Raw genomic sequence first — 12,924 nt, forward strand, 5'->3', positions numbered from 1 at the left:
AATTGAAGGGCTGCCCAGTGGGCGTTTGTTGGGTTCACTCAGGTGGAGCTGGAAGGTCACTCCTGGCAGGGTGGGCAGCTCAGGCGGGCCGTGTGAATGCGGCGTGAGGTCCACTCAGAGCCACATGTGTGTGCAGGGGACTCAGTGCAGCCATGCACGTATCCCCTTCAGAACCCAGTGCCTCCAGAAAGCCCTCAGTTCACAACCTCATATAAAGATGATTGTTCTCTTGGGTTTCTGAAAGTTCTGGGTCTGGATGAAATCTCTGGATATCAGAGAAACTGAAATTTAGCTTGTTTTTTTCAGGGTAATTTGTGTGGCTGAAGTTTTCTTTTGCCCAAGTGATTTGAAAAGAGCAGGCAGGATTTAGATCAGCTGAGCAGGTGCCTTGCCCTTCAGCATGAGGCAGGTTCTTTGGGGGAAGTCAGGGGTGATCAGGAGACACCCTGTAGGACCCCTGTCCCTACACCCCTGCTCCCTCCTGTCACCATGCCCACTGTCAGCTTGGCATCTCCACATTTATGTCACAAGATCCAATTTCTGATTCTTTGAGTTCTTGCAGTTCATCCCCTAACACCAAGACTCAGTGGGGCCCCCACAGGGTCTCAGCATTGTTCTCTGTGAGCCGGGGGTAACGCTGGTCCCTGACATCATTGTGAGGAGGGTTGGGTCAAGCACACACATTGTTTTGCAAAATGACTGGGACATATTTCTCACTCAGCATTCTCATAGTTTAAAAGAAAGTGTCTGCACACAGAATCATCAAAAGAGACCTTAGGAAGTACATTAAATTAAACTGAAGATATAAGAGCTCAGGCCCAGAGCTTACCATTCTCTGCTTTAAAGTTAAGGCAAAAGGTCCCTTTCTTCTATTAAATCTTAGGTCTTACTAGTTAAAGAAGGAAATATAATAATGAGAATGTGCACATTTTGAGATCTGTGTCTGAGATGTGAAAATAAATATTTTCATTCTGTATAGACACGGAGATGCACACACAGACTACAGTGTCCGTCAGAGTCCATACATACATTAGAGAAGACAAAATCAGGAAAAAATAAGATCCTATTAAAATAAATAACTCTTTTTGCCTTACAGCACAGTCCATTTGCCAACTGAAGGGGCCCCTCAGCTGTGGCAATGATGTGTTTAGAGAAGATGTCAGAGGTGCATTACGGCCCGAATGTTTCCCTGCTCCAACCTGCCCCCTCTGCTATTCTCTCCTATTGTCACCCCTAATGAAATTGTCACAGTTCTCTCTGTGTCAGTGTCTGCTTCCTGGAGGACTAGTGGTCACACCCTCTTGAGGGCACGCAGTGATTCACGGGCACACAACTCACAAACCAGCAGGAACTAAGATGACAGGGCAGATGCAAGGTTACCCCTTCAGGGCAGCAGTGACCACAGGGGCCCCGGGGCTCCTCCTGGGTGGTGGGTACAGCCTGTGTCTAGATCTAGTGATGGCTGTGCTGCTTCAGTCAGTAAACACTCACTGGGCATGTGGGGCCTGTCAGTCACACGGGTGTCCGGTCATGAGCTAGAGGACCAGAATGAAGTGGCTGTGTCTCATGGTGAGGAACGGATGAGGTGCAGGGAGGCCATGGGCGTCCAGAGAGTGGCCCTGCACTGACCAGGCCCGTGCCCCCACCCCGCATCTGCTGCCCGGCAGCCCCAGCTCCAGGCAGACCCTGAGGGGGGCTGAGGGTGGCAGTGCTCTCAGTGGGCCCCATGAGAGCCCTTCATCCTCCCACAGCCTCCTGACTCTGAGGTGGGCGGGGCAGGGTCAGTGGTTGGGGTGCCACCACTGCCAGGGAGAAGGTGTTGGGCATAAAAAGAGTCCACTCCACTCTGCACCAGCTGTCCCTGGAGCCCACGGGGCCCTCCCTCCTTCCAGGTGGGGGAGGCAGCCAGCCCTGCAGCAGCTCTGGGGTCCAGGCTGGGCCACAAACAGGTCAAGGTGAGACTGCTGCGCTGCCCGGGAAGTGGGGGGGATCAGCGATGCAGCAGCAAATGCCAGCAGGAGCAACTCTGTAACCGGGCTCCTCCACTGTGAGCAGAGCTGGGGCTGGAACATCGCTGTGAGGGTGGGAGTGCTGGGATACATGTGGCCCTGTGGCTCTGTGGCCCTGGACAAGGCTAGACCTGAGCTCAGGGCCTGAGGGCCTGGGGGAGAGGCAGAGAAAGACACACGCAGGGAGAGACAGTGTGTGAGTGAGAGAGAGAAAGGTGGGGGTCAAGTCCTAGAGAGGGACAGGAGGTGACAAGAGAGGGACACCAGGTGGGGGGAAGCAGAGACAAGAGGAGGCAGGAAGGAAAGAGGGAGCCAGCCCAGGGTGCGTGGTTGTGGGGGACGATGGGCCAGGGTGCCTGGGAAGGGGAGTTGGTCCATCCTTCACCAAGCCGTGTAGCTGCCACTGTCAGGGCCGCAGGGACCAGCAGCCCGCCCAACTAGACAGGCACCATCGGCCCTCAGGAAGGGCCCTCCGGCCACTTCCAAGGTAAGGAGGACCAGGAGGGGTCATCCCAGCACCACAGCAGCACCATCTCTAGCTTCACAGAGACCCTGTGAGCAGGCGCCTTCCCGTCCCCTTTTCCACAGAGGGGAAACTGATGCTCGGCCAGCCAGCCAACTTGGCCCTGTCTGCAGGGTTATTCACTTACCAGATGCTTCTTTCCCAGGCAGGCCTGTGCCCCTTTCCTAAGAAGGGGGCCTGTGACAAGCCCGAAGTCCTGGGTCCCACCCGACTGCCCTCCTGTGCTGGGTGACCTGGGCAGGTCTCTTCCCCTCCTTGGGCCTCGACTGTATGACCAGAGGCTCTTCTCCCTATCTTCCTGAGTAGTGGGACCCCAGCAGGGCCATCACTCCAGGCCTCCCAGGCACCTGGGTGGGTGTGGGGTGAGCTCTGGCTCTCGGGGGAATTCCTTTCTGGGCGAGGCGATGGCTCACGTGCACTCACCACTTTTTACGGGGTCACATCCTGCTATTTCCGTCTGGAATGGGACTTATCTACCATGGAGCCTGAAACTTGGTTTTCCACATTTTTCTAAATTGGCCCTTGTGCAGAAGAGCGACTCCCTTGGCCGGGGTGACAAACTCAGTCCTGGTGAGGAGGCCCTTCTTACTCCCCTCACCTCACTGCTGATGGTCACCCACAAACTCCAGAGCCATGCTCACCCCATTGGATTCCCTGCTCCCCCCTCCTCATGCCAAGCTCAGCCACCTCCTCCTGCCCCAGAGACCCCTCCTCCTGAGGGAAGTTGTGGGGCCCTTAGGGTCAGGACTCCAAGCCCTGTGTCACGGCAGGGGACACCCCAGCTGATTGGTGACAGGCCTGGAAGCAAGGGTGGGGCCCTGGGCCCCAAGATGGGCTGTGAGGCCTTGGTCAGGTAACAGCCTCTCAGCCCAGCATCACAGCCTCGCACACCCCTCCAGGCCCATGTGCCTGAGATGTCAGTCACACACACAGGCTCCAGCCCCACTCCCTACCCCCATGCAGGCACATGGAGGGCACACATGTACACACAGGGACACGTACACACATACAGGAACATACACACATGCACAGGGACACACACACAGTCTCATCCCCCAGCCACCAGGATGCCACTTTTTCATTCTTACATGTTGCTGCTGCAATAAAATAATTAAAGCATGAATATTCAAATGGTAAATGCTAGAGAGGGTGTGGAAAACAGTGAACCCTTGTACACTGTCGGTGGGAATGTAGTTTGGTACAGCAGTTATGGAAAATGGTATGGAGAGTCCTCAAAAAACTAAAAATACACTTACTATATGATACAATAATCCCACTCCTGGGCATATATCCAAAGGAAGCATTAATACAGAAAGACACCAGCACCCCAATGTTCACAGCACTATTTACAATAGCCAAGACATGGAGACAGCTTAAATGTCCAACAACAGATGACTGGATACAGAAGCCGTCTCATGTATACAATGGAATACTACTCAGCCATAAAAAATAATATCATGCCATTTTGAGCAACATGGATGGCCCTGGAAAACATCATTCTAAGTGAAGTAAGCCAGAAAGAAAGAAAAACACCATATGACAACACTCATGTGGAATCTAAAATTAAACAGACTTAGAAAACAAACTCATGGTTATCAGAGGGGAACAGGGTGGGAAAGGATAGACTGGGAGTTCGAGATTTGCAGACAGTGAGTGGTAAATATAAAATAAAGCAACAAGTTTATACCACACAGCACAGGGAACCATAGTCAAAATCTTGTAGTAGCTCATGTTGAGAAAGGACATGAAAATGAATATACGAATGTTATTCTATGACTGAAGCATTGAGCTGTACACCAGAAATTGACACAAAATTGTAAACTGACTATAATTCAATAAAATAAAAATTTAAAAATCTGAATATTTAAAACGACCCTTGAGAGAAATGGCCCCATCTCACCAAAGGCAGGAAAACGCTGAGACACTATGGGGAGGAGGAGGGGAGATGGCGCTGAAAGGCCGGGAGAGCAGGAGGGCAGATATAGAGGGGCACCAGGCAGGGGGCAAATGCGGAGAAGAGGGGATAGATGCTCTACCACAAGGAACGCTTGCCAGCCAGATGTGTGACAGGGCCATGTGGCATTTGGACAGGCCAGGGTGGAGCAGGGCTGAAAATGGGACAAGGGCTGACCTGGGCATCTTTCAGGCTTCCAGCTGGGCTGGGGATGGAGGGAAACGTGTGACCCAGCCTCCCCTAGCCTCAGAGCAGGAGTCTTCAGACAAAAGCTCGGACAATGGCTGTATAGAAAACGGAGCTAAACAAACATCCAATTTCTGTGAATTATATGTGGAAACTGTTGATTTATCGATGCCCAGTAGGCAGAGAACCAGTGCAAACTGCTCTAACTCGCTCCCATACACACAGCATTGTAAACATCCACTCACCCAAGCCTTGGCACAGGACACTTGCCGTAGAGTGGTCTGTTATTCCAAAGACAGGATGAGGCCTCAGAAAACCTGGGAGAAGGGGAAGGCAAAGTAGAGAATGGAAACCAGTGCAGGATCTGACCTCTGGTAATGGAGCATCAAAGATGAAACACTGTTTACCTTGGAAGCACACTTTCAAGAAGGCAGCAAGCATGGGATTGAAGGTGATGCGCTGAGAGTTAGAAGAGTGCACCGCAGATGCTTCACTGACAGAACTCAAAAAATTAGCACAAAATATCCCCACAAGCGAATCTGAGACCAAGATATGAGCTGCCAAATCTGAGCTAGCAGAGGCAGTGGAAAAAGAGGGATAGGGCTGCGGATGATGGCTCAGGCAGAACTCAGGGATCTAGAGTGCGTTGTGGGTATTGGTGGGTTCTTTCAAGAGAGCAAAGAGAACTGTGACCTCAGTGAGACAGCAACCGCACTGGAGCGTGAGGTTGAGTTTATCGATAAGTCCTATTGCCACATCCAATGCATCTGCAGGACCAGGGACCAATTTGATAATTTGCGAATACAGCACGTGTGGGGATCAATGAGAAATATCATGCATCTGGTCTGAGGGTTCCAGGGGGCGTTGGGTTTGAAATCAGTATTAAAAGTTTTAGGATCTGCTATATTCGTAACCTAGACTTGGATAAAGGTCTGCTTTGAGGCAGAGGATGCGGAACAGCTCTGTGTTTGCTTTCATGAACCCATGACTCAAGGATGAGAGAACAAGGAAGAGTGGTCAAAGTCCACAGCATGAGAAGATGAAGCATTTCTTACAGCATTATCTCCCAAATGCAGATGCTACATTTTGGACGGCACTGACAGGGTACTGCACCGAGGACAAATAGGGCGGTCTGCGGGATCATCTCAGCAGGCCCTGAAGTATGAGATCCATACATATGCTTCCACTGGTGTTTCTGTAGACAGAGAAGTTCTGGGAAGAACTGGTAACATTGGGACATTCCCATGGCAGTAGAAAGTACAAGCGCACTCTCTGTATAGGCTCTTTTGGAGACACTCTAAAATGACATACAGAGGAATGCAGACCAGAAAACTTATAGAAGCTTCATTTCCAGTAGAGGAAGTGCCTTGTGCGCTTTCAGAACTGTGAGATTAGCGTAATAAAAATGAGGTTCTACTAACTGATATAATATGGTGTGTTCATCACAACAAAGGGAACACCAGCAATTAGAGATATAACAGACAACACACACAGGAACAGGGCATGGCATCAAGGTCTAGGGAAAATTGTCCTCTCAGAAAAGCCATGGAATTGCTTACACCAAATACTCTAAAGTTTTCATAAATCCAAGCCATATAATTCTACACTACATACCTGAGAGTACTTGAAGAGTAGAGAAAAAGAAGTATAGTAAAAAAAAACAGGAAGTGCCTTTTTCTGTTACAAAGTGATTGAAGGCCCCAAAAATAAGCTTTCAAACAACTAGACGGCAAAACGCTACCAGAGAAAGCACTGAAAATGGAAGTGAGGAAAACACTGATGAACAGCAGGGTCTCTGAAAAACAAAAGGCAGAATACTAGAAAAGGGGAAGAGAAAGTCTAAAGAAGAACCCAATAATGACAGAAAACTCAATGGGTGAGATAATAACTGGGCTAAAGTCAGTCCTATGCAGACTACATTATGCAGAGGGACTCGTGAATGACTGTGACGACAGGGGAACAGAAATCAATCGATCAGTAGAAGACACAGAAAAGCAAGTGTAAACCTACGTAAACATCGCTGTTGCATCATGGGTTAAGACAAAGCCGGAAAGAATAGGACTCATAGGTTTCCCAAAAGGAAAAGCAAGAGAAAAAACAAAAAATTCTGAAAAGGAATTTGTACAAAAATCAGAATGAAACTTGCTGAAAGCCAAGAAAGGATCATCTATAAGAATTCAGTAAGTACACAGCATCCAAATGAGGTGTAATCCCAATAGACCAACAAGGAGTTGTAGAATTCAAATAAACAAATTTCATGATCATCCCAGTGATGTAAAATGCACCTTGAGGAAATCAACTTAGTCACAACAGAACATCAAGAGGGGTTTCAGCTGATATCTCGGCAGAAATTTTGCTGCACGGGGAGGAGTGCCAGGACATAGACCATATCCTGAAAGAGAAAAAGCTGCAATCTAGGGTAGCCTATGCCAAATGACCGCCGTTTATAACAACGGCAGAGCTAGGGAATTTCACTGACCGGCAAACCTTAAAAGAATTCAGCACTTTGAGACTGATCCTAAAACAAAAATTGAGAATCCTACACTGAGTAGAAAAGTAGCATGATGAAATGGATATAACAAAACCATTATTGCAAATGCAAGAAGAGTCTGAGTTGCAAAGAAGTAAGAAGAAGAAGGCAAGCAGGACATCAAAATCCTAAAGATGGGAGAGGGTAGCAGGAAATCATAGGTGATTTAAGCACTATCTTAAGTGAATCAGCTTATATGACTGTCTGTCTGAAGCAAAAGGAGAGATGCATGGCCTAATGTGTTTGCAAAACAAACAAACAATCAGACAAACAAATACCAAAAGGTTACAGTTGGCTGACATATACCAAACAACCATGATTATTCAAAACAAAATACTCAAAGTGATGTCAAGGATCATTCAGCACGCAATGACACAGTATCGCGGCTAGCATGTACTCAAAACACTTGTATTCAGAACACAGACGCGTGCATTAATATTCATAGATACTGATCCAGAAGTGCATATCTTGACCCAAACAAATGACGGTTTTCAACAAGAGTGGGTCATAGAAAGGAATATAGACTTACAAGAATTCCAACAGGATGAATGAATGCCATATTCTAACCTAGGTAGAGAAGTAATGGCATAAGCCTATAACAAAGACAAGTAGCTCTGCAAAACTGTACTAAGAGCAAAATAGACATACAGGAAAGTGCACGTTGGGATTGGTTTCATTTCTAGGAATTTCAGCCCCCATGAAAAAATCGGATCCATGTTCTGAGACTGTGGGTGTTTCAGCAGAAAGCAACAGACGGATATGTATACTGGATGAATGGATATTACACAAACATGAGTTTCCTGGAGTGGGTCTCTGTGTACTGTGAACTGTTAGAAAGTTTAAAGAGCTGTCAATCGATAAACTGAACATGGGCACACTTCCCTCCGTTTTTACTGTGTATACAGATCTGAAAAAAAGGAAAGAAGAAAGAGAAAAGACCATGTTACCCTTGTTGATATAATCACATTTCTCTTAGGTACCTCTCGTCTAAAGCAGCCTCTCCCCCAACACTGACTTAATGCATCAACAACTGTGAATGTCACTTACCGGTTGGATTCCAGGTGGAATGTTGGTGTGTACCACGAGGCTTGTTGGGGCTGGTGGATCCAAGGTAACTGGGCAGAATTCTGTTGGTGGATCAGTGTGATGGAGTGGCTGCCACCCTATTTGGAGATTGGCTTAATTCTTTGTTTCGGGAAGCTGTGTAACTTGGAGATACTGCTGCGGCCCAAAGACCTGAGTTCACGGGTCAGTTTCCAGAATCTGAAAGGGCATACAGTAGAAGAACTACCTGTCATCAGCTTAAAGCTGAGGCTCCGAAGTACGTTCAGAATTGCCCATTCTTGTTGACGTCGACTTAATGGGAGACACGAAGAGAAGTTGGCAGAAAATCTGGCTACATGGACTGAGGAGACGTGCGAACACATTGATGAGAGTTTTTCTGCTACAGTGAAGAATATCGTCATGGAGACATCTCTAGAGCATACCAGGCTCGAAAGAAATTCATGAGAGCTACTGAACCTCGCTGATACTGGCAGAAACATACTGAGTGTGAACTTGTACTTGAGAAATTTACTCGATTCTCTGCTCCAAGAATGGGTCCATGATTACTAATATCTAAAAGAGAAGAGATGGCAGAGATGATAAAAGCGCTCATGTTATTGGAAGAGTTCATGAGAATACACACATACCAAGGGGGCAGTTATGAATCATTCAGACCAAAATGCACCAAGCCCAAGTAAGCCGAATCCCAGGTTTGTGCCTAGCTATCAATCACATGCTCTTCCCTCCACTCCAATCAGACATCCATTTCAAAGGGTCAGAACCTGAGCTGCAATGAATCCAGTATTAGGAGAGCAAGCCCCTCCGAGAATCAGAGTACCTCCTCTTTCACACTCGTTAAAAGAGAACTCCTTAAAGGTCAAATACTCTCGAATAAAATAGATATGAATTGAACACTTAGCTCACACAAAGGAATGATGACCTTGCCGTAGATTCAGGAAATGCTGGGATTATGTATTCTTTGGGCTAAAAGAAGTGTGGTAAATGAATGGAATATTTGACTGAACTTGAACATGTATTAGGCCTCAGTTTTTCAAGACAGTACAGGAAAATATTAGAAGTCATATATTGAAAAGAACTGTAAAAGTCGACAAACACATTAAAGACACAGGTTATGTGGACCGTCTTTCCCTTCCGTCAAGACCCGCTTCAATATATCTTGGAGGTGCAGACTTGGTTGTGTTAAAGAGCTTTACCCAAAATGATTGGATGATTAAGCGTTCTCAGCAATGATAGAAGAACACCTGGTTCTCTATAGCCTAGCATAGCTACAGCAGGATTCTCAAAGTTAAATGCCTCTAGGTTCTTTTGGAATCAAGCCTAAATATATATATTCTGTTTACATTTTCTTGTATATTCCTAGAGAAGAATGCTACCGCTTGAAATGCAAACTTTGCCTAGTATGTGTCATTGGGAGTAAAGGGCACCAGGTGCACAAGGGAAACCCAGGTTGGGGGTTATTTCATGGTTCCAATAGGTATTTAATGGTTCCTATTGTTTTTGGATGCTTCAAGAGAAAAGAGTTGGCATGTCCCCTTCAAATTTTGGACTGCTATTTTACATTGATTCTTCCGGTTTTTTCCTTAGAGCTGACAAAATGTTACAAAAATTGATGTCTGGCTTCTAGGTTGATGTGGTAATTTTCAAAAACTAACTTCAATTTCATATAAATCACAAAACACGTAAATAGATACTATTAACTTTCTTAAAGACTGCAACTGCCTTGTCAACATAATGTCAAAATTGGAGTCATAGGACAATCCTTCCGACCATGGCTGTAAAGAAAACGGAGCTAAACAAATATCCAATTTCTGTGAATTATATGTGGAAAGTGTTGATTTATCGATGTCAAGTAGGCAGAAAAGCAGTGCAAACTGCTCTCACTAGCTCCCATAAACAAAACTTTGTAAATATCCACTCACCCAGCACTTGGCATAGGACAATTGCCTGAGTGGTCTGTTAATTCCAAAGACAGGATGAGGCCTCAAAAAACCGGAAGCAGGAAATGGCAAACTAGAGAATGGAAACCAGTGCAGGATCTGAACCCTGGTAATGGAGCATCAAAGGTGAAACACTGTTTTTCTTGGAAACACACTGTCAAGCGGGAAGCAGGCATGGGATTGAAGGTGATGCGCTGAGAGTTAGAAGACTGCACAGCAGATGCTTGGCTGACTGAACTCAAAGAAATCAGCTCAAAATATCTCCACAAGTGAATCTGAGACCAAGATCTGAGCTGCCAAATCTGAGCTAGCAGAGGCAGCGGAAAAAGAGGGATAGGGCTACGGATGATGGCTCTCGCAGAACTCAGGGATTTAGAGTGCGTTGTGGGATTTGGTGGGTACTTTCAATAGAGCAAATATTACTGTGAACTCAGTGAGACAGAAACCGCACTGGCATGTGAGGTTGAGATTATAGATATGTCCTATGGCCACATCCACTGCATCAGCAGGACCAGGGTCCAATTTGACATTTTGAGAATACAGCACGTGTGGGGCTCAATCAGAGGTATCATGCATCTAGACTGAGTGTTCCAGGGGTCGTTGGGTTTGAAATCAGTATTAAACATTTAGGATCTGCTACATTCATAACCTGGATTGGGATTACACTCAGGTTTGATGCAGAGGATGCAGAACAGCTCTGTGTTGCCTTTGTAAACCCATGACTCAAGCATGAGAGAACTAGGAAGAGTGGTCAAAGTCCACAGCATGAGAAGATGAAGCATTTCTTACAGCATTATCACCCAAATGCTGATGCTACATTTTGGACGGCACTGACAGTGTACTGCACCGAGGACACATAGGGCGGTCTGCGGGATCATCCCAGCAGTCCCTGAAGTATGACATCCATACATATACTTCCACTGGTGTTTCTGTAGACAGAGAAGCTCTGGGAAGAACTGGTAACATTGGGACATTCCCATGGCAGTAGAAAGTACAAGCGCACTCTATGTTGGCTGTTTTGGAGACACTTCAAAATGACATACAGAAGAATGCAGAGCTGAAACCCTATAGAAGCTTCATTCCCACTAGAGGAAGTGCCCTGTGCCCTTTCAGAATGTGAGATTAGTGTAATAAATATGAGGTTCTACTAACTGAAACAGTATAGTGTGTTCATCACAACAAAGGCAACACCAGGATGTAGAAATATGCCAGACAACACACACAGGACCAGAGCATGGCATCAAGGTCTAGGGAAAATTGTACTCACAGAAATACCATGGAATTGCGTACATCAAAGAGTCTAAAGTTTGCACTTAACCAAGCCCTATAAATCTATATTAGATACATGATAGTACTTGAACTGTAGAGTAAAACAAGTATAGTAAAACAAACAGGATGTACCATTTTCAGTTCCAAAGAGATTGAAGGCAAAAATAATAAGCTTTCAAACAACTAGATGGCAAAACGTTACCAGAGCAAGTTCTGAAAATAGATGTGAGGAAAACACTGATGAACTACAGGGCCTCAGAATCACAAAAGGCAAAATACCAGAAAAGGGGAAGAGAAAGTCTAAAGAATAACCAATAAAATCAGAAAAGTCAATGGATGCGATAAAAACTGGGCTAAGGTCAATCCTAATCAGACTACATAATGCAGAGGGACTCCTGAATGACTGCGAGGACAGGGGAACAGAAATCTCTCGATCAGAAAATGGCACAGAAAAGCAAGTGCAATCCAATGCTAACATCACTGTTGAATCATGGGTTAAGAGTAAGCAGGTAACAATAGGATTCATAGGATTCCCAAATGGAAAAGCAAGTGATAAAATAAAAAATTCTGAAAAGGAATTTGTAGAAAAATCAGAATGAAATTTGCTGAAATCCAAGAAAGTATCATCTATACCAATTCAGGAAGTACACAGCGTCCAAAATAGGTGGAATCCCAATAGACCAACCAGCAGCTGTAGAATTCAAATAAACAAAGTTCATGATCATCCCAGTGATGTAAAATGCACCTCGAGGAAAGCAACTTAGTCACAATGGAACCTCCAGAGGGGTTTCAGCTGTTATCACGGCAGAAATTTTGCAGCACTGGGAGGAGTGCAAGGAAATAGACCATATCCTGAATGAGAAAAAGCTGCAATCTAGGGTAGCCTATGCCAAATGACCGCCGTTTATAACAATGGCATAGCTAGGGAATTTCACTGATCGTGAAACCTTAAAAGAATTCAGCAGTTTGAGACTGATCCTAAAACAAAAATTGAGATTCCTACCCTGAGTAGAAAAGAAGCAAGAAGAAACTGATATAACAAGACCATTATTGTAAATGCAAGGAGAGTCTGATTTGCAAAGAAGTAACAAGAATAAGGCAAGGAGGACATCAAAATCTTAAAGATGGGAGAGGATAGCATGAAATCATAGATGATTTTAAGCACTATCTTCAGTGAATCAGCTTACATGACTGTCTGAAGCAAAAGGAGAGATGCATGGCATAATGTGTTTGCAATACAAGCAGACAAACAAACAAACACCAAAAGGTTACAGTTGGCTGACATATACAATACAAACATGTTTATTCAAAATCAAATGATCAAATTGATGACAAGGATCATTCAACACGAATCGACCCAGTATTGCGGCTAGCATGTACACAACAAACTTGTATTAAGAAAACAGATGCGTGCATTAATATTCATAGATACTGATCCACAAGTGCATATT

Source organism: Camelus bactrianus, chromosome 23, assembly GCF_048773025.1.
Source record: "Camelus bactrianus isolate YW-2024 breed Bactrian camel chromosome 23, ASM4877302v1, whole genome shotgun sequence".
NCBI lineage: Eukaryota > Metazoa > Chordata > Mammalia > Artiodactyla > Camelidae > Camelus > Camelus bactrianus.